This window comes from Pteropus alecto, unplaced genomic scaffold (assembly GCF_000325575.1).
Source record: "Pteropus alecto unplaced genomic scaffold, ASM32557v1 scaffold164, whole genome shotgun sequence".
Taxonomy (NCBI): Eukaryota; Metazoa; Chordata; class Mammalia; order Chiroptera; family Pteropodidae; genus Pteropus; species Pteropus alecto.
Genome location: NW_006439568.1, coordinates 18,872,836 through 18,896,714, shown reverse-complemented (window position 1 = coordinate 18,896,714; position 23,879 = coordinate 18,872,836). Strand labels below are relative to the sequence as shown.

The 23,879-nt window shown below is 32.3% G+C and overlaps 1 protein-coding gene and 1 pseudogene across 17 annotated transcripts in view; one reads left to right on the top strand and one right to left on the bottom strand.

Moving 5' to 3' along the window:
- Positions 1-23,879, top strand: part of RIMS2 (regulating synaptic membrane exocytosis 2) — a 549,058-nt gene that overhangs the window by 431,115 nt on the left and 94,064 nt on the right. The window lies entirely within an intron of this gene.
- LOC112483639 lies at positions 4,958-5,076 on the bottom strand (annotated as a pseudogene).

The window sequence follows — 23,879 nt, the reverse complement described above, 5'->3', positions numbered from 1 at the left end:
TTTAGATTGCTCTGTCTCTCTCTCTCTCTCTCTCTCTCTCTCTCTCTCTCTCTCTCTCTCTCTCTCTCTCTCTCTCTCTCCCCCTCTCCCTCTCCCTCTCCCTCTCCCTCTCCCTCTCTCTCTCTTTCTTCCTTTTTATCACTGTGGCTATCTTCTAGTTAATATCACTGAAAATCTTATAAGCTCAAGTAACTTCTCTGTTTTATGATTGTGCATAAAAAAGGGAACTTTTAAAAAATACTTGAACATCACTCTTAGATTTGTGATTCTGTAAGTTTGGAATGGAGCCCAGGAATTTACATTTTTAAAACAAACATCCCAGGGGATTATAATACAGGTGGTTATAATGCTATCCGTCTTCTCTTTTGCGTTAACTTGTATTTCCTAATGCATTTTAAGGCCAACTTGTCAGTTTTTGAAAAAAAATAAGAAGCAGGTATTTTGATAGGGATTGAGTTTAATTAGATCAACTTGGGGATTATTGCCATCTTAAAAATGTTGCCCTCCAATCCATGGACTCAATCAAGATGCTCCATTTATTTTTTTCTTTATCTTTCAATAACATTTTTTAGTTTTCATAGTATACATCTTACACTTCTTTTATTAAATTCATTCTTTGTATTTTATTTTTGATTCTATTATAAATTGAATTGTTAATTTCATTTTTGGATTGTTTATTGCTTGTGTATAGAAATACAATTGCTTGTGGTATTCATTTATTAGCTCTAAAAGTTTTTTGTTAATTCCTCAGGATATTCTATAAAGGAGATTGTGTCATCTGTGAATAAAGATAGTTTTATTTTCTCCTTTCCAATCTAAATGACTTTTTTTTTTTTTTTTTTTTGCCTAATTGACCTGGCTAAAACCTCTAGTACAATTTTAAATAGAAATAGCTCATGGAAAATTCTTAAAAAAGAAATTCTTAAAAGCCACATAGAATTATTTTTCATTAGATATAAAAGTATTTTTGAGGATGTCTCTTTGGCCACTCATTCATTTTAAAGTAGTCTATTTAAGACTTTCTTTTAAAATTGTCTATCTCTCTTAAAGAATATATTTGCTTCGCTGAAAATGAAACAATGTGACTCACTGTATTTTTCTCTTTATCTAGTCTATCGGGAAGTTCAAGTTCAGATCCAAAACCATAATAATTTAATTCAATTTCCAATGCATTATATTAAAGTCATATTATATAATTGAAATTTTCTCTTTTGCCTCCTTTTGGAGGCTTTACTTTTCTACTTCTATTTTATTACAATTGTGAATTATGTAACTTTTTGTTAAAACTGCCTCCGGTGATATATGCTGCTAAATCTAGGTAACAGTTTTTATATTTTATCATGCAAACTTTATTTAGAATTTGACCCCATTACCATTCTCTTCTTTTTTCTCTGACTTTTGTGATCTTACCCTCCTTTAGTTATCTGTCCATCTCTCTGGTCACCTCTATCTTCTCTGTGAGCTTTCTATATGCCCCTTCTATATTGATATTTTCCAGAATCCTATCTACGCCCTCTTTTCTTCACTCTACACGTTCTATCCTGATGGTGCATTCTGTTCCATGACTTCAAGTAGCATCTATATGTTGAAAACTTCCAAATCTATATTTCCAGCCCAGATCTCTTTCCTAATCATCTACCAGATCTATCCAATTCCATTCTGTCCATCTTCTTGTCTGTCCCAAGGACATATCAAACTCAGCATGTGAAAGTAAATTCATCATACCTCTTACCAAACAAACAACCAGGACTGATAACCTGTGGCTTCTTCGGTGCTGTGGCACCAGTCCCCCTCACACTGGCACAAACCGGAAGCGCGAGCATCACTCTTTACTCATCTTTCTGCACTGAGCACAATTCCTTCTTTCTAGTCTCCAAGTCTTATTGATTTTAATGTTAATTGTCTCTGGACTGTGTCCATTTTCTCCTAACCCCATTTCTACTTTCATAATTTAAGCTGTTATCTCTTATGGAGATAAATTCTTATCTTTAGAAATAATAACCCATAAATCCAAGCTCAATATGATAATAGCATAAAAAATGAGTAGTCAGTTTCTCTGAAGAAGTTCATTTGTGAATTATATACTTTAAAAGGGTGAATTTTATATGTGAATTATACCTTTTAAAATGATCCAAAGAAAGTCTCTGTAAAAGAAAAGGAGGAAAATCTATAATCTTTATTGCTTCTTCAGTAAATATTATGAGAATAGTATTGATTAAATGCTAATGATATTTTGTGTAGGGTCTAGTTTGTCAAACATCTTTTCTTCTATTCCAATACTCCTTAAGAACCACCTTTCTCTAAAATGTTTATTTATCTCTTTCTTTTTTTAATTTTGCATACATTTTTAACATCACCAGCGTGCTAAAGACAAATAAAATACAGACTTTTTTTCTCAAGAAAACGTGATCATTTTCCTTTTTTTTTTTTACAGTCCAAATTTATCCTTTGCTCATAACGATAATTTTTGGCCTAAAACTGTGAACTCTATGTATATTGAAGGTTCTCAGTTTATAATTTAATAGTTATTTTCATTAAAAAATTAGGGAATTTACTGATTTAATTTGATTTTCTATCATATTATTTTCGATATGTGGTAGAATGTGCTTGTGACTTCGTAATGTTCATATGAGATCACTGAAAATGAGAGATTTGAGATTTGATCATGTATGTAGTCTGAAGAAAAGGCACATTTGAAAATAGAGTACCCTGAAGGCACAGCTACCAGAGTAAGAAGCTGAAGATGGAGGAGGGATTGGGATCAGAGAAGCAAAAGCAGATGGATTGACTCAAACCAGAGGATAGACAGATATGAAAATAGATAGGATGTTAGGGAATCGGGAAGTTGTCACTGCCTGCTGGCCTTAATTTCCTCAAACACATAAGAGGCAAGAATATAAGAGATTGGAAGTTGAATTAGAGATTTGATTTAAAGATTTAGAATAATCACCGAAGAAAATAGGAAGAGTAACTGACCAAGGACAAATTAAAGGGCTGATAAATAGTTCTGTAGAGCCAGCTGAAGGTTGGAAACCAGCAATTTCAACACACACCAATGTGTAAGAGCAGTGTGATCTTTTCTAGCAGCATTCAGCATATCCAAGTAGAAACAGGGAAGTCAGGTTGTGTAGCATTTGTTGAGGAGTGGGAGTTTTGATGAATGTGGGGTTGTTGGAAGAATACCAGTGAGAAGAAACTGAGGATGCTTGTATAAATGTCAATGCTAGATTAAAAGGAATAAAAGTCCTGACAGGAACTGATAGAATAGGAGAATACAGAGAAAATCCAAGAATTGGAAAACTATAAGATGTAGTGAAAAAGCAAGTTTGAGGTGCTTAAGTGTAAGAGGTTTTACTTAGACTGTGGCATTAAAATTTAAGATTTTGTGGCAGGTCTGTTTTCATTAGCTGACAAATTCTAAGACATGAGCATTGGAGTGAGTAGAGTAGATGAAAAGAATAAATATGAAGGTAACTGGATTTATGTAAATTTTGGAATTTTTAGGCAGTTGGTTAGGTCTTTTTAATGGATACCTAAGACTCATAGGATTATGGTAAGATTGAGAATTGAAAAGAAAACTAAACCAGCCCCTAAAGTAAATGAGATAGTGACCACAAGGTCATTAAATATTAAGAAAAAAAGAAGAGGTATATTTGGCATAGCCAGAAGTCGTAAGCTGTAAAGAAATTTAAACTTTCTAATAAAAGTAAAAGAGACATATTCAAGAAAAAATAGCCAGTAGTCAGAAAAGTTACAACCTATGAAGAATAAGTGCTATAAGAGAGGACTTCAGGGAGACGCAGTGTGTTCAAGGAAGCACCGGAGCACCAGGTTTTAGTTGAGACAAGATATAGATTTTTTCATTGAAGTAAAAAGGGTTAGGAATGAGTTGTAAGGGTGTAGGTTTGTAACAGAACATGCGCTTTGCTGTTGGTGTCACCACATTTTCAGGGTGATCTTTTCAGCAAACTCAGATCTACTTCAATGCCACATGTATGTTCTTTGATATGAAATTGGAGATCAATGTTAATTAAAATTTATGCCCACATATTACATAAAATTGAACAGAATTATTCAATCTAATTGACTTTGTAATGTAATCATTATTAGCAATTTCTGTTAATTTGTGTTTCTGTGGTGGCTCATAATTCTATCCTGTTACCACACAGAAAGTCTTATTCAGAGATGCCTACGCAGATTCATTTTTACTGGTGAATTAATTTTGTTATGGATAAAATAGAAATTTATGATTATAGGTATTTAAAATGTCCATTAGCATTCATTTATATATTAAACTTTTGTTTTCTGGCTTATCCACCACTGATCAATATATAGGCTAATAACGTTTCTATATACCTGATGTAATGGGTAAAATTTTTTTTATGCTCTTTTTTGTATTTATTTCTAACATTTCCCCACTGGTTGTATGTTAGAGATGAAAATAAATTTAGTATGAAAATAGAGAAATAATTAAAATTGAATGACTCTACCATACAAAATAATAACAGTAGAAAACTACTACAGTAGTTTCCATCATATTCAATATTTACTTTTACAAGTCAATAAGAACAATTAATCTATAGCTATTATTCTAAACTAAATGCAATATTCTGACTAGTGACTCTTAATAGAACTACAGGTATTGCTCATGACGAACAATTTAACATATAGAAGTTTAGCTTTTATATTAAAGTAAGATCAGTTGGAAGTCAAAGAATTTTCATGTATGACTATTATTGTGATAGATGTCAGCATATCAGTATAGTTTGGTATTGTCGTATGGCTTCATTTTTCAAATTCTGATTCTCCATGTAGAGAAATGGGAATTAATCTTGGGGAATTAATAGTCAAAAAAAAAAAAAAATCCACGAACACCTGGCCTAAATCTTTAGAACCTTAATGACGCAATTCCAGTTTTTAATGTTTAACCCTATCTTTTTTTTTTTCTTTTTTCCCCCACCTACAGCACCTGGTCTTCCTAGGTGGTCTCCCATCTAAGTACTAACCAGGCCTGACTCTGCTTAGCTTCCGAGATCAGACAGGATTGGGCATGTTCAGGGTGGCATGGTCATAGACTGTTTAGCCTTATCTTGACTACAGCTTTTCACACGTGCCAGCCCTTCTCATTACGGGCTCTTGCTTTTATTCTGTTGTATGTATGCTCACATTGATTTTTGTGTCTAAAGTATGATTTCTTTCCTTCTCTTTATGAATAAAGTACCTACCCATCTTTTAATACCCAACTCAGATTTAATTCATCCAAGCAATACCTTTCTTTTTTCACAATTTACCTAATATTCTTTCATAATAACAGTTTCTCTGTGGTACTCTTTTCTCTCCCCTGTGGAATAGTTGTTTAAGTATATGTTTAATCCACCATGGTTGACCATTAGTTAGTTTTTTGAGGGTAAGGTATCTATCATTTTTATATTTTTTATTACCTTACCTTCCAATATCTACAATGCTTCATGTATGGTAGGCTCTCACTAAAAGTTTGTGTATAACTATATAAATAAGTGAGATTGTAATAAAGCAGTGAAGAGCTTCCAACAGTGCTTCTAGCATAGTACAACACCCAGTATGTTCATCTGAATCACCTTTCACAGAAGTTTTTAAATAGTCCAGGAGGTCATATTTTTTCTAATGGCTATAAACCACCTATTTATTTCAGAAATCAGTGGAGTTTAGTTCATAAGAATTTGTTTTATGATCCACATGTATTGCAAATAGGAAAGATATAGTTTATTGGTTGGTTGGTTGATTGGTTGGTTTACTGATTTGATGTATAATGAAGTCATTCTTGCACCTTTCAATAGGAGTTTAGAATTCATTTTACATTATTCTTTTGGGGAATGTTAGATTGCTATAAATTTGTCTAATCTTTAAGTACTGCTTAATGAGTCTGTTATCTGTTTTTACATGGTTTGCTCTTGTTAGAATTCATACAGCATTTTTACATATAAAATAATTATTATCATTTGGGGATGGCAAAAATAAGATTTGTAAATCAGTCTTTTTAAACTTTCAAAAAATTTTGAATAGACAGTATATAGAACTTGATATTGAAGTTGTCTAACAACAACTGCATATTTTCAGGACAAATTAACCAGCTTTATTTTATAGTTGTTAAATATTAGCTCTGAATTCAGACAGAACTGGATTGAATCCTGGTTTTGCTAGTCTCTAACAATATAAACTTTGACAAATAAAAACTGCCTTTTTCACCTACATATTGGGGATAATAAAGTAACTTTCTCACAGGATCGTCATGAAAATTTAATGAGATTATATCCTTAAAGCTCTTAACACTATTCCTGGCACGTGATAAGCATTTGATAAATAATATTGATAAAGAAAAGGAAAAGAAAAGTAAATTTATACAATTCTCAGGTTTTTTAAAGCATTTTAGAACTACATATTTTGTGGTAACTTTCCTAGATGACAATTCAGAATAAGATAAGTCCATCTTATATTTTGTACAAGAAAACTAATTTCCAAAATATCAAAAGGATTTCATTATAATATAATTTCACAAAGTAATATGGTAGGGATTCTAAAAATTGTTTGTAAAGTCTCTTTTATAGTTTAATATGGTTGACCATTAATGGTCTTGGAATTTATTCCTTAAATCACCTTCATGTATTCAGCAAATATTTTGAACATATTTTCTTTGGAGCATTTTTATGTCAGATCTTGTGCTAAAAAAGGGGAAATTGTGGTTAACAAGACCTAGTCTCTTCCTTCAAAGAGTCTACAGGGGAGATAGAGAAGTAAATAAATGATGGCAATATAGAGCGAAAGTGTAAGAAGTAATTATAATATGTTGATTCAGTAATAATACTTTCCTTTAGTACAACATTTTAATAAACTACTTAATTGTATCATGTACACCTCTCTACTAACTGAAGTGCAGGTATATGGAAAATTGAAGTTATAAGAGGTTATCTAAAGCCCAATATTAAATAATTTAAGTTTCAAAGTAGCAATAGAAATCACCAAAGTCCAGTGTTCCTCCTACTTCACTGTAGAATGCCATCAAAATGAATAAGCTGAGGCAAGAAGAACCAAGTGAGTCAGCATTGTACAAGGTAGGAAAACATTCTCAGAAGAAAATTCTATAGCCTCTAACCAATAAAGGTCTTTTTCTGATTTAATAGCTCAAGAACGTATCTGAGAAGCTTTGTTAAACAATTGTTCTTAGCTCTGTGCAAACCAAAAATGAGACTTTTAAAATCTAAAAAATACAGTAATTAAAGTATTACACTTGAGTCTCTCCTAGGTGCTCCTGTTTGGTCTCTTTAAAATCTTCCTGCCATGTGAATCTGAAAAGGTTTCTAGCTAAAATCAGTCAGTGAGGTAAGAATATAACGTATGAATACTTAGAAATATAAAAGTGAACTCTTTAAATCAGTGCTTTCCAACTGTATTTCCAGAAAACTAATCCCATGAGCTGATGCTTGAAAATAATAGTTTTATGTCAATAAATTTGGGAACTACTACACATACTGTCCTTCGTTCAAGATTTATAGCATACATCAGCACTCTGAGAAGTCCTAATATAACATTTTGTTTAAACCAGCATTTCCCAAACTTTACAATGAATTCTTTTAGTGTAATACTTCCAAAATTTATTTTGGGAGACATGCTTTAAACTTAGCGACCTACTTCTATTTTCCATTTCCATTCTTTTGGTAAAATAAAATGTTTTATCTTGCTGAGCTTAAGCATAGGATTATGATGTAAAATTTGGGGCTGCACCAAAGAGATTCTAGGATCAGAGAAATTACTATAATGATTGATCTTGTCCTTCAAAAAACAGACAGGTGGGACTAGGAAAAGAATTGTAAAATCAGGTAGGAATTAGCAAATCAGACAAAGAGAGGAAACATATTATCCAAGGAATATAAGATTTATCTTTCAAGTAATGTCACTAATAGAGAGGATACATAAAAATAGTTTATATAATTCAACAGATATCATGAATATTGATCACTTTTGCTAACTTTTCATGTACATATTAAAATTTAATTCACTCTACCTATTGTTTAAGGAGTCACTTCAAACAAAAACAAATCACAGTGTAAAGAAATGTTGTTGACAAGTGGCCCATTTTCTACCTTTTCTGTCTTTTTCTGTACTTCTAATAACACACTGGCTGGGACCAAAGTTGCTCAGATCGAAGGCGATCACAGCTTTAGAGTTCCATTTATGTCATGAGTGCATACATGCGTACGTGTGTGTGTGTATGTGTGTGTGTGTGTGTGTGCACGCGTGCGCATGTTCACCATATTCTAATCAAGCACATGCTTAGTAGAAGAGTCCGCATTTCCTAATTTCCCTCTAATTTGATGCTTTCATATTTCTAATTTTCTATACACCCAGAATTGGGTTTATATTTTTATTTAATGGTTATGTAATCCATAACTCCCATATCTAATTAGTTTTAACTCATAATTAAATTCTTAAACTTTTAGTAAAATAAAGCGCATACATAGTAATAACAGCTGCTCCTTATTTTTATTTCAGAAATAGTTGTCTAAGAAGGTGTTTTGTTCAAGTCAAGGATTAAGTTTCTTTAGTGCTAGATTGACAATAGCAAGCTTGATACATTTACTGAGTCATTAAATATCTCCGGTTCCAGTATTTGCATATTTATAATGAAAATCGCATGTAAAAAAAAAATGCCTTAATGATCTTTTAGATGGTTCAGAGAGGAGACTAGGAATTTTTAACTTTATTAAAACAAAATCTTTGATTGTTCCTCCTCACTACATAGAAACAATTGCTCATTGTATCTGATTTTTACCAACTAGAAACAAACTAGAATTGTTATTAACCATATTTTACTCCCATGCCTTACCAGAAATAGGAAAGTGACAAAACCAAGATAACTGCAATTTATTCTAAAGACAGTTTTCATGAACTTTTCTCCAGACTTACTAAGTTTAATTGCTGTGATTCCTACAGTTACAGTGTTCTAATACTAGTCTGGGCATCTCAAACTCAAAATTCTAAAGGTGCCAAGCAGATAATGTAAGTGATTAAAATCGGGTTTAAGGACTAGGTAATGTGGCCAGGTGGAGAACACATGCTCATTTAAGGGGGAAACTGCTGCTCAGCTTCAGCATCTCATTGCCATACAGGAATGCTGGCAATATTGCTGATCTGATGTTTCAGGAGACCAAAGCCCTTACTTCTTACCTTCACTTTGTAAACAACCATTCTGGACAAAGAAAGTGTATCAGTGGGCCAGGTCCACTGCGTGGGCCACCTGTTTGCAGCTGAAATAGTAATTATTGTGGGAATAATGATCCCGAGTTACTTAAAGTTTCAAGTGATCCAAACAGTAATAAATCATTTTCTTCATAGTGTCCTAGTAAGAAAACTGCCAATATGTTTTATAACATTCTTTAATGATATAAATACAAACAGATTAGTCAGACAGGATATTGTATTTCTAAAATATCTTATTAATGATTAGATAGGTAGATAGGTGGGCGGGTAGGTGGATGGATGGATAGATGGATGGACAGACAGATAGAGATAGATGCATGTATGTTAGACACTAAGTAAATAGGCTCTTTGCCTCATTTTCCTCAGATAAAAAGAAAAATAATAAAATGTTATATGGAATTCTTATATAGAAAGCTATAAAGCCCTAAAGGATACAAAAAGAAGAGCTATGATGGATTTTTAAGTATCTAGGAGTGGAGCTAATTAAAAGAAATGCTAAATAAGCATAAATAATGTTGCTCACGTAGAAAACTTTTCTATATTTTATAATATGACTAGATTAAGGGGATATTAAGCTAGAAAATAGAAAACAGTTAAAATGGTTTTAATAAAGCAGCTCTTTAAAATGCAAAATTTAATGCTACTGATTGGTTTAGAGTCCACATGATATACAGTGAGTTAGATTGAATTTTTATACTTTCAGCTAGTCATTTTGGAATTTCGGAGATGCTGTTTAATTTACCATGAAACAGGATGATTTCAATTTTGTTTTTAACTCTGATCAAGCGCGTGTCTAAAAACAAAACAAGCATGACATTATTGTAATTCTTATAGTATTTATTATTTGTAAATCTAGATAAAATTTCTTTAAAAAACACCTTCCATTATCAGTCTAACTTACATGTAAATAGTAGTCATATTATACTTCTCATTTATTTCTTAAATGGTAAAGAGCTTTTTTTATATCACTCTAAGTATAACAAAATACTGTGTGAATTTGGAAAAAATCTGTATAGCGAATTACATCAATATGCTTTGGAAATCTGCTCACACGTTACCTTCTTTTTTCTGATCTAGTAACTCAAATTTAGTCATACAAGTTTCATTCAACTTTGTCCAACATTCATCACACTGTACATATTCATACTTATATAAATGATATATATGAGCACACAGTGTATATGTTGGCATATATTCTATATTTCACGGATATCTTATAATCTGATGTATTCAAACAGGCTTACATTTTAGGGTAATGAACTTTAAAATTTGCGTAAGAATAAATACTTTTAAAAGATAATTTATCTGAGAATTTTTGGAGAATGTAATTATGAGCAAAATAGTCTGTTGATTGGTTACATGGAGTATTGTCTTCTACTTTCATCAGCAAAACTTGATATCTTAAGTACTTGGGAAATTTGGTCTTTTCTCTCCTTGTCCTGAATTCTGAGATCTACATAGCCTTATCAAATTTCTGGTTATCCTCACACTGCCCAATATCTGTATACATTTAAATGTATAGTTGAAGGGAATTCTTAAGCCATTGAATTGATTTCTTAGTAGACATTTATGTTATGATTACAAAGATTGTTTAGAATCATATCAAGGATACAATAAATAGAAATGGACAGCAGGTCTGAACAGAATATACTATAAATTTCTGCTGGCAATGGCTACTAAAAATTTCAGCAGAGGAAATAAATTATGAGAAGAAAGTAAAAATACTTCAAATAACTAAGAAAGTTATTTCACTGATAGAGGAGCTTCCTTTTCTACCCTATTTTACCTGTTTATTATAATTAATAAATATAAAAATTTTATAATTCTGTATTGTGAGAGATACTTATTACTACAAAGAAAGAACTTCATAAAAAAGATGTTTATGAGACTGTCATAAGGAAAAACTTGATAAAAAGATTCACTCTATTTCCAGCGGCAATTATAAATATTTAGATTAAAGTTTTGTGGTTAGCGTACATGCATGACATATTCTTTTCAATTACTGTGTAGAACCAGAACTTCATATGTGGTTATAGTATTTTAGGCATGCTGTAAATCCAGACTTATTTTAATCTCTATATAGCAGTTAAAGAAAAATGCTTGGCAAAATACACATTGCCCATAAGTTTGGAGAGTAAAATTTTCAAGTAAGTTCAAAATGTCCCAGTGTTCACTTATTCATTAGAGAGAGTAAAATTACCTAATGTTATTTTTTTAATTATTTTCAAGTTAAAAATTATGATATGTTACACATTTTTGTTTACTTCTAAATTTAATTTCTCAGTGTTCTCTCTGAAACAAAATTTACGATACTAATAAAGCACGTCAGTCTTGGCCAGTGTATAAACAAGCTTTGTCTGATTGGTCTATGAATCAAGTGCTCTCGGGTGAAGCTGAATAAGGGCAACTTAACCACTGTTGCTTGTCACGTTACAACAGTCTCTCTTGAGATAAAACCCATGGTGACTGAAAAATTACAGTGTACCAGAGCCTGCAACAGTGACACACCCTTATGGAACAGCAAAAGCAAATGCATTTATGAATAGAAATTGTGATCGAGATTCAGTCTGTCATGTTTAATAAAAGATTATTTCAGAACTCTATATTTACTTAAACCTAGTATAGTAAAGCTCTTGTATTTTTAGACAAATAAAGAGCATATTATGGTAAGCAGAGTTCATGTTTAATAATTTTCCTAGCATATTTCATACGTTATAGTGGAAACAGCACTCAGTCGAATAGAGTCTAATTCCCTTTGGCTGTTAGAACTTTGTGAGACATTGGGCAAGTATTTTCATTTCTTCAGATTCTCACTCATATAGAGAGCAAAGTAGATGATCGTCATGTCTCTTTCACCTATACAATTCAGATTTAGATCGTCATAATTTTAACATTTAAGTAACATTTAATCTAAACTCAAAATATGTGCTAGATCATAATTTATGACTTTGCAAAATGAATACTTAATATGTTTTGCTTTTTACCTAAAGCATATTTATAATTATTATTATTATTCCTCAAGTTAGTTATTGACAGTTTCTCAAAAAGGTATCTTGGAACCTTTTTATCTGTGTTTTTCTTCCCCGTTGGATAATTTTTGAGGTGTTTCTAGACTGTGATCTTCATGAGAGTGAAGACTATGTCTTAGTCATTTCTATATCCATCAAAAATAGTAATCCATTCTCATTGAGAATTATGTATTACCTTAGATTAAATAAATAACTCATTAGCTAAAAAGTTAAAGGCTATCCTTGTTCACTATTTTGGTTCATTTTATAATGCACATTGCATAATGGAATTAAGCAATGATTTTTATTTAAAATTTTTAAAACACGTTTTCTAGGAAAAATATTGGGAAATTAGCCTTACAGAAAGAATGAGGAAAAAAGGAAAAGACCTGAAAAAAAATTGCATTTTTCAGTGTCAAGACATAATTACATCACACTATGGGGGAAATAGCACTGTATATAGGTGTGTAAAAGATCCAGTCTTTTCCGTTCTGGTCATCACTGAAATGTAAAAGAAATGAACGTGTAGATTAACTAAGTGGCCTTCTCCTTAGCAGTGGTTGACAGGCAGATGAACTGTTAGCTGTCTTCCTTCTTTCTTCCCACATCCTCTCTCTCTTTCTCTCTTTTCCTCCCTGTCTTTCTCTAACCATTTTTTCAGCTGCTACATTTTGGTAATTATCATAGTTCCTAGAGAGATACTGAGATGTATGAAAAACTGTTCTTGCCTTGAGGAGGTCAAAGTGAGGAGACATGGAGGACATGGACATTTAAATAATTATAATAACTGTTAAGATAAAGGTATGTTCAATAACCAAATATTTCATAGTTACATATGTCAAATGTTATATAGTTATACACAGGAAGAGCCTTGGTGGATACCAGTTAAGTTCTAAGGCACAAACTCACATTCTTGATTCTACCAGATTTCAGCATATGCTATACCATCTCAGAGCATTAGTCACTATCCCAACTAATTTAAAAATTTAAGTTATTTTTAATACAGTGCTGGACTAGAGAAATAGCAAGAAAGAACAAAAAAGAAAAATATTCAAGACTATTACAAAGAATGAGTCAATAAGTTTTGATGGTTTATTCAATTACTTCATTTATTCAGTAAATATTTATTGAGTGCCTATTAAGTGCCAGGCCCTATTCTATATGCTTGGGATGTAGCATCGGACTAACAGACAAAATTCCCGCTGTCATGGAGCTTATGTTTTGATGGAGGAGACAGACAAGTAAAATATATTTTTACTTGATAGTGGAAAAGGCAATAGTGTGTGCCAGAGTCAAAGGAAATGGGAACATGGCTTTGCTGCCCAGATGACAGAATGAGGATTTGAATCCAGGAAATAAGTGGAGATTTAAGAATTCTGAGCTTTGTGTGGTGACTGAAATTAATGGGAATAAAGAGAATGGATAATGACATTAGTCCTGATAGTCTCAAAGCTGATAATGGAGGTGAATCTGTGTTTGCTGGAGTCAAGGGTTTCTTACCAGAGCACAGACAGTTCTAGGGCCCACTTCCTTCAGATATTTGGTGATGGAGGGGTGATCTTACACAAAATAGTTGAAGCTCAGGGGTTCCCTCTTGACCTGAATGTAGGAAGCAAAGAGAATAGTAAAGTGAACATTTTAATAAGATACAGAATAAAGCAAACAGCTAATTTCTAAGTAAAATTTTCATACATAAACACATGAAAAAAATTCCAAAGTTGGCTTCCTTATATGTGGAATTATCAGCCAAAGTAGACCTGTACAATTACTAACTTCTATACCAAAAAATAACAGTTTATTTTTCTCAAAATTTAAATCAGCCAATGGGGAAAGAAGAAAAATGAATGATATACAATCATATCTATTCATGAGAGAAAAACTTTCCCAAACCATTCTTAAGTGTATGCTAATCAGAATAACACAAAGAAACATCTAATATGATTCCAAATATGCAAAGAACTAATTAAAATAATGCAGATCATCTTTTAGCTAAATGGCTTCAGAAATGTGGATAACTACAGCTGGAAAAATCTAGTAATAAGTGCTTTCTGCTAACTGACAGACTGAGTAATTTAACCATAGAATTCTGTCTAAGCTAAGCTGAGGCAAAACTAAACAATTAAGATTCTTGAATAAGGTCATTTTTGATTAGCCTACACCAGATTTTCTTATGTGATTTTTGTATGTCACTTGCATTAGAATGACCTAAGAACCTTCACAATGCAAATTTCTGGCTCTCATGCCAGAAGTAGTATATTAGAATCCCCGAAGCTAAGGCTGCAGACTGTATTCTTGAAAAGCTCTTCAGGTGGTTTTAAAATTTGGGAACTACTCTTCCAATTCACTTGAAAATTGTGTACTTCAAATACTCTTACAATTGAACAATATTTATAATTCAAAGACAAAATTTATTGCTTGATTCTTTGCCTAGGTAAATCTTCAAATTTATGGAAGCTTTACCAAAAGAGTAGACTTGTCCAACTCACAACAAAAGAAGCTGAAAGTCAAAGATTACAGTCACCATTCTGTGATTTGTCACTCTGCCCCCTTGAAAACAAGGAACACTTTGACTTACTGGTCATGTTCATAAATTTTTTGTTACTCTATGAAAAACAAGAAGAAGTGATAAGAGATTGGATTAAAAAATAGCAAGTGGTAAGTAGCTGCAGAAGCTGCTCAGAGGCAGTGGTGGTGGCAGGCAGCACACTCACCCAGAAGAGGAAAGACTGGAATCCAAACGATCTATTTGCATTGTGTAATTGCGTTGTGCTCCACATGGTAAAAGGCCATGCTATGCACACGGTAAATCGGCATGTAGACCATGTTCTCTGTGAGTGACTAAAGTTGAAGAAAAGTAAGTGTATCTACTTCTGGTCAAGTCTACATACTTCAAAATGCCAATTAATTGAGTAACATGTGATTTAAGAAAGTTAGCTTCATCACTTCAGGAGAGGCAGCACACTCTGGAGCCATTCTGCCTTTGAGCCCTGACTCCAACACCTTCATCTAGTTTTATGACCTCATGTTTACTTGGGATAATAATAGTACTTACATCATAGATTCTTTGTGAGGTTTAAATTAGTTAATATATATAATGTACCTAAAATAGTGCCTAGCACATAAGCAGTAGTTATTATTATTATTATTATAATTATTATTATTATTGCTATTATTCAAACTGAGAGACAAAATTATATAACTTGAGTAAAAGTCAAAATCATAAAGCTTTAGAAAGATGCATCTATTAATACAGGAAATCTCTTGAATAATCTTTGAGAACTGATTGGTTTGGTAACTCAACTGTAGCTAGCTGATACTGACTGTACCCATATTTTTTAAATGCAGGCCATTCTCTCACAGACTGGTGACTTGGGAAAGGAGGAGGGTATTTGAATCTAGTCTGGATTAACACTCAGGTATTGCTACATCAGCTCATATCTTAGCTCATCTTGCCCAAGATTTAATAAGAGAAAAGTTTTTTCTCTTATAAATTTAAAAGATATTTAGCCACTCTATTTAAAACAGGTGAAACAGGGAGATTCTTCTGAGTTAATGAAATGACAGCTCATGGTCGTACCTCGGGAGAACCCTAGATGTGCCACTTTTAGGAGTGGATATGATCTAGCACTAAATTTATATTCTCCCCAGTTACCATCTGATCAGCAGGTCAGACAGATAACATGGACAATAATGTGTTTATCCAGTTTTCTGGAGGGTATTTAGATGTTCCTCTGTGCTGGTGAGTTGCATATTTGAGTATCAAATTTAATTTCCAAGGGTAATGGCTTTTCAAAATGTCACTCAAAGTCTGCATTTCAATACTAAAATAATAAGTCATTTTATCTTCTTATTTTTGAGAAATTGATATATAATAATAATCTCCTATAACAGAATAAGCAATACTATTTAGTCAGCTGGGCTCTATTTCATTAAAATTTTGATCTCTTTGATATGTTAGACTAAATTTAAATAAATATAGCCTCACTTGTTTTAAAGAGTGGCTAAATGTCTTCAGTTTTTAAGAGAAAAAAATTTTTGTTGTTTATAGATGGGCTAAAATGTGATCTGATGTAGCAATTTCCAAACATTACGGCAGACTAGAGTCAAATACAATTTCTTAAGTTATGCCTTTCATCCCTACTTTAAAAAGCACTTGAACAGTAAAGTAATACATTCTAAGACTAGATTGATTTTATGTAGGAGGATAACTGAAACTTAAGAATAAGATTTTACAACAGAAATCAATAAAAATATTTCCTGACATCTCACTGTATGCTGTCTACATATGGTTGAAAATATAACCTAAATGTAGTGTATGGCTCCTGGAAAATGGAAGGATTAGCTTAAATGGAAGAAAGAAGGAAGCCACTCTGCATTAGTGCAGTGCTTTCTGTATCGGCATAGAAGCAAAAATGAGTGCAGCATCAGGCAACTGCGTGGCCTGCATGAGATGGAGGGCTGTGACGAGGTGTACAAATGGACAGAGATAGTGGTGTTTCTTTATTACATGAAATTCTTTATTGTTTGATTATTTAGCATTTACTTGACATCATGTTTTGCCTTGGATTATATTTTGTCTTCATGCTTTAAGGACAAACTGGGTTATAAATGATTTTAGAACAAATGTCATGTCTTATATTTATAATTGGCATAGCATTGACTCCAGTGCTTATACATGGTAGATATACAAAAAAAAATTTTGAATATTTGTTAATCGATTAACATATATGTATTTCTAAAATAGTTACTAGGATGTTTTATCAGAAAATACTTATTGAATACCAAAATGATTTTAAAACATATTAGATGCAGCTTAAACATTAGTATTTAGTTATCCCTAGATTGCTAGGTGCATTCATTTATATAATGAATTTAATTCACTTAATAAATTCTCTCTTGATATCTATTTGGTGCCAAGTTTCAAGTACTAGACTGCTGAAGTACACTGACAAAATGAACTACCCAAGTTCCATGAGAAGAGAGCAAACGATTGCAATAGAATTTCTGTAATGGAGATCTAATAAAATCTTGAGAAAACACTGTAATTGGCATCCAGAAATTCCTGATGTCAAATGCAATGTTGCTATGTAGTTAGGTTCATGAAATGATCTGAGCGAACCCGCACCATGAGCCAGCAGTCATGCTTCGTGAGCCCAGCTGCCCAGATTCCAGTTGCATTTTGGTGCCACCTGTTGGCTGTTGTCTACTCTGGTGAAAATTCCAAAAATGAAGGCGATTCTGGATCCTCTGGCAGTCTGACTGAGACTTTCTGGTTAGTGGCAGAGTCCAGGTATCTCCTTGTTGGATTTCTCAGCACATGGCAAAGGGTTGACCTCCCCTCGCTGCTTCTTAAAATAGGCTTGAGAGCCTTGCCATCCTTACCACATCCGCCTCCCAGAGGATAAGAACTTTTACCCACCTGTTTGCCAATAGGTGCCAGGCAGAAAAATGGGAGCAAATTGACAGTCATGTTATATCTAATTTTAAGTCATTATGGAATATGTTATTGTAAGTTTTTATTTTATCTACAGTTGACATAAAGGAAAGCAGAGACTTAAAAGAAATATAGTGGTTGGCCCAAGTGGCCTTTTGGAAGAAGGGTGTTTGTGAGGGAGAAGAAAAGTAGATGTCAAGGCACAAAAAACTGAAAGTATGTAGGTATTCCAGAGAACTGCATGTAGTTGTGTATTTATGGAGTGTAAAGTTGAAGAGCAAAGGGAGGAAATGAAGTTGGAATTTCAGGCCTGAGGAATATAACTCATTTTGTAGGTCATGCAACAGACTTTCTGTCTTATTCTGTAGATGAAAGAGCCATTAAAGAAATTTTTGCAGGAATTTTATTTGTAAAAAATCACTGTAAAACTCAGTTTTCTCATCTGTAAAATAGAGATAATAGTACTCACTTTATTGGGTTGCATGGCTTAGAAAAAAATAGCTGAAATATTTTGCATAGAAGTCATTGCAAAGTAAGTATTAGGTAAGTGGTAACTATTGGTATTATATTATTAATGTTACTATAATGATTGGCAGGTCAAAGCTAAAGACTTGTAGGTAATTTTTTAAATTCATAAACACCTGTATTTTCTGTTTCGGTGACAATCAAATCTATATATACATTCAGATAATTTTGAAAGCAATTCATTTTCGTTTTCAATTTTGAATGTTAATTAGAACTAAGATAAATGCATTTTAGTATATGTTATTTTTTAATGAATATTTATGTTCTATATTACTCTAAGCTTATTAGCCTTAATAAAAAAATATATTTTGCTTTACAAACTTTCTCTTTGGGTCATTTTAGAAGTTCTGTCTTTTGTAATAGAATTACAATATCCATTCTCTTAAGGTTACAGTTGAGGAACTGAGGCCAGAGAGATCAAGTCATTTGCCTAAAGGCATATGCTCTCTAGTCCTAAAGTCAGAACTTCAGTCTCATGAGCCGAAGTTTCTTATTTATTGACCTAATTTTGCTAATAATTTAAAAACATAGAACTCTACTCTCCAATGGATGAAATACCTGAATTTCCATCCTGACTTTTCTCTGACCTACCTTTGTAGGAGGATATGAAAGCAAAAATGTTAACTGGGAAAGCAGAGATAAAATGAACCTCTGATTGTGAGGATTTTAAAATCCCTGACTAAGGCTTATAGGAGAATGGATAAGTACAGTTCCCACAATGTAGCGTAAAGCTTGTGAAGTGAGGTAGAGTAGCAGCAGCTAGTTGTAGGTAGGTAGGAAATGCAAATTTGGAAGAAGTGAGCAAAACAAAAGGAGTGACCCAAATGTTTTTACCAAACAGTAAATTAAATCTTACCATCTTTTTACATGGAACATAGTTGTGCTACTATGTAAGTTTCAGCCAGTGAGCCTCAGGTTATGGTTGCTGGATCTGCAGCATCAGCATCACATGGAAACTTGTTAGAAATGCAGATTTTGAGGCACCACCCCAAACCTACTGAAACTCCGGGGATGGAGCAGAGAAATCCCTGTGTTAACAAGCCCTCTAGATTATTCTGAGGTTCAGAGTTTGTCAACCCCTGCTCTAAGCTCAGGGGAATTTGTTTTCATCTTCCTGCAGTACTGGTAAAGTGTGGTGGCTAAGGGCATGAGTTTTAGAATCAGACTGCTCTGTTCAAATACCAGCTGCATGACTTACTAGCAGTAAGACCTTAGACAAACTTTATAACCTTTCTGCACTTTACATTTTTCTTCTGTTTTTATATGAAGTTCCTATTTCATAAGGTTGTTCTGAGGAGTATTTCAAGTGGGCTACAGTATATGTGAAAGTCCTGAGGTAGAAAAGTGCTTGACATTTTTCAGGAATTTCAAAGAGGATGCTATGGCAGAAAAAGTAGTTTATAAAGAAAAGTGAGATGAGGTGAAAGAGAGAGAGTCCAAACTAGTGGCCTTGCATGACCTTGGAGGTGGGTTTCCGTGCTCCTGAGGAGGAGGGACATTGTGTTGTTATTGTTGTTTTGGGAGAGAAAAAGAGATAACAGTGTGCAGAAGCAATTAGGTTTATAGACTGATATTTGGAAGATAAGGAAATTTCTTCTGATATCCTCTGTTTTGTAAATTTTGGATTTTTCCCAAGTACAAGGAGAAGACATTGAAGAATTTTAGCACAAGAGTGACATAACCCAATTTATGTTTTAGGAAAAAATCATTCTGGCTGCTACGTGGAAAATGGAGTAGGGTAGACAAAATATCATGGACTTGAGTGGTAAAAGCCAGAATGGGGAGAAACAGGATATTAAAATATTTTAGAGGTAGAATCTATAAGATCTAAAAATAGAGTAGCTGCGGAGTTAAAGGAAAGGGAAGAATCAAAGGTGCCTCTCAGATTTACATCTTAAGCAACTTGGTAAATAGTTATACTCTACTGCAACAGGGAAGACTAAAAGAGGAATATATTTGGAAAAAAGGGTTAAATTCAGTTAGGGACACATCAAATTTGTGATATCCTGTATCTAGGTGGTTATTATAAGTTGATGACTGGGTAGACAGTTGCGGAGTTCAGAAAAGAAACCTAGTCAGCTAATTTAAATTTAGAGATGATTGGTGTGTGGGTGTGTTTGGGGAGTGCAGTTATATCTGTATATATATATTGGTATAAATAATAGTGTGTATATATTATTTTTAAGATAAGGGAATTTCTTCTGATAGCTTCCATTCTCTCTGTGAAATAAAAGAAAAAATTATCTGCTGAAAGAAAAACAAAAGGTGGGAGGTTTGAGTAACATGAAGAAGCAGTACAGTGGTTACTGTGGAGAGTGGGAAGCACATATATAGAGTAACTTTTGATAATTGGAAAAAAAGTGGGGGGATTGAAGTTATAATATTGAAGGTAAGGATACCTGGTTAAATAAGCTCGAAAGAACATAGAAAGCTTTATAACAATTTTCTGAATAAGGTTGGGATATATTATCCCCATTTTATGTAATGGGGCAACTCAAACTCAAACCACTTTGGTTACTCAGTTACAGCACAAGCATTGCAGCTGCATCCCAAGTGTGAGTCTCCTAGTTAAATTCAATTGGCTTGTTTTTCTTACTAGCTATGCAAATTATCGATATTCTTTGTTCGAGGTTGGGAATTGTTGCCCTTAACAGAGTGGAAATACCTATGTCCAAATAAGTATTAAAATTTAAAAAAAAATAAATTGTTTTAGTGCATGTGTTTGCCTTATCTTTGTAATATTTATTTGCTAAAATGTTCTTTTACTGCCTTATATTTTCATTTTCAATTTACTTTGTTTTATTTGAGTGTCATTTGTATTTTAGTTATTTTTAACATTAAGCTTAATTGTTTTCAATGATATCATTTGATTGCCTTTATAAGGTTTTTGCATTAGTCCATTTTATTCACAGAACAGCACTAATGTCGTAATATCAAAGGGAAATGATAATTTACATAGGAAAATACATTTTAAATCAAATATTTTTGCTGGCATTTTAAATCACTTATCTGGAGCAGCATTGTTCAATAAAATAAAATATGGGCTACATATGTAAGTTTAAATACTTTACTGGACACATTAAAAAAAAGGAAGTAAAATTCATTTAATAATGTATTTTATTTAACCCAATATATCCAAAAAATTCTAATTTCAAATTTGAATCTATATAAAAAGTTAATGATACATGTTAGTCTTTCTTTTGGGGGATGTACTAAGACTTCTAAACCAGTGTTTATATTACACTTAAGTGCATCTCAATTTGGATGAGGCATGTTTCAAGTGTTCATCAGGCACTAGGAATATGTGGCTAAAAAGTGCAGATCTGGAGCCTTTATAAAATATAATTCAACAAAGTAAAATACTCAGACAAAGTCAAGTTCTTTGTCAGTTTTCTCTGAGAGAAGCATGGGTTTAGAAATCTTGGTTAGGAAAGATACATATTTGTTACAAAGAAGACATAGTAGGGTTTTTTTTTAAGTAAATTATCAAATTGGTATAAACTTCTGGTGTTTTTTAAATACAACAATTTAATTGGTAATCCTGTCTTTGAAATCCATAATTTTTTTCATTAAACTTATATGTGACTACTTTCAAAAATATATATTTGGCATAATTGTGTTTATTTACATAAATTTGACTTTAAATGACCAATGATAAATCTTGGGCAATTTGATAGTTTCATTGTATAATAATCTATAACAATCATTCAAAAAGTTCTGAGGATTTATGATTTTTACTTTGGAACATAAGAATTTTAAAATGTAAGGATTTAATGCTGAAAAATTTAATAAATGTTACTTGTTAAATTAAAAATATAGATTCCACACATAATGTGAATTAGCACTGTTTTAAATTAAAATCCTATTATAAAATACTCAGTGCGATATGAAACATAATACCAACACATATGCTTATTATATGCTTATAATTGAATACTGTAAAAAATATCAAGATGAAGAAAAATACCTTGTATTTCTATTTGCCTTTGTACATTCAATTCATTATTCATTCAAACATGAATTTAAGAGAAATGACAGGTTATGTTTATTAAAGAAAAAGAACTGATAGTACATAAATATCCATGAAAGCAGTAGTTTATAAATATACTGCAAGAAGTATATTAGAGACACAATATTTACAGTTTGCTTAAATTCTACTTATATTGATTATTTTATTATGATGCATAGATATTTATTAGCTTCATTATTTTCTAGCCTTTGGCACCTCAACATTCATTTGAAAATGCAAGTGTGTTAGTTTCATAAGATGGCTAACTGTAACTGAAGTAATAATGTCTTTGAACTAATTTTTGCTATTCGCAATGTAAACTTGAAAAAATAATACCTTAATGTTTCATGTGAACATTTTTACCACAAGTGTGCCCAGGTTATAGTTGGACTCCTTTTTGATGACCTCTTCACTGACTATAATTATCTCTAATCCCACTGAGCATTTTTATCCAGTCTTAATACTATTTAGCTAAAAGCAATACAGCATTTAATACAGCATTTAAATTGGCATTTTTTCTATATAAAAAGATGCTATGAGAAAGTCTGGGTTTTGGAGTTTGGAAGTGTTTTCAGGAGGATGATTTGTAGAATTAAGAGAATGTCTCATTTCAGTCATTATTTACCAACAAAATGGAAAATAAGTTTATTTGCATGGATTTGTGTAGCATTTCATTTACCACCAAAAGTGTATAACTTTTCATTTAGTACCAACCACAGATAATAAATGTCTGTTAAATTGAATTTACTTGTATATGCATTATTAATTATTAATCATCTGTGTAAAGATCATCTTATAAATATTTTCATTGAAATACAGCTTTTCAAGTTTGAAATGACCAAAGGTATGGGAATTATTTACCTATATGAAATCTGAAGGACCATTTCTTTGAGGCCACAGAACTTCTCTGTTTATGTAAAATAGCTGCTTCAGGTAAATGGAGCAAGTTTAAGTTTCTGTGCTTACTAAAGTCTCAATGTCTCCATGTAATTATAAACATATATAATAATTAGAGCTAGCATCTAACATTTAGCATATGCTAAATATTGTATGTTATTTCACTTAATCCTCATCACAACCTTGTGAGAGTTATTATTTTTATTAGATTAATTAATAAAATTTATTCAACAGATATTTACTATACACTTGCCCTGTGGCAGATATTATTTCAAAACCTGGGATTTAGCAGTGAACAAAAGAGGTAAAGTCCTTGCCCTATGAAGCTAACATTCAAGTAGAAAGATATATAATAAATAGATGAGAAAACTAAACTCAGAACAAGTAAAGAAATATACTCCAAGTCATGAACCATTAAATGATAGAAATAGAATAGAAACCCATTTCTGACTGACTTTGAACCTGAACTTAGGTTTCACCTCTTGATGAAATTATCAGATTTTGTTGCCTTGAATAAATCACATAATAATGTTGAACTACATATCTACCTAGAATCAAGTATAAAAGTTTTCCTGTGAGGGAGCATGACCTAAGTTTAAGAAATATGAAAAGTAGAAAAATTATAGTTTCACATTCGTAGTTTTCAGTTACCCATAGTCAAGTGTGGTCCAGAAATATTAAATGAAAAATTCCAGAAATAAACAATTTATAGGTTTTCAATTCTTTGTCATCTGAGTAGTGTGATGAAGTCTTGTGCCTTCCCGCTCTGTCC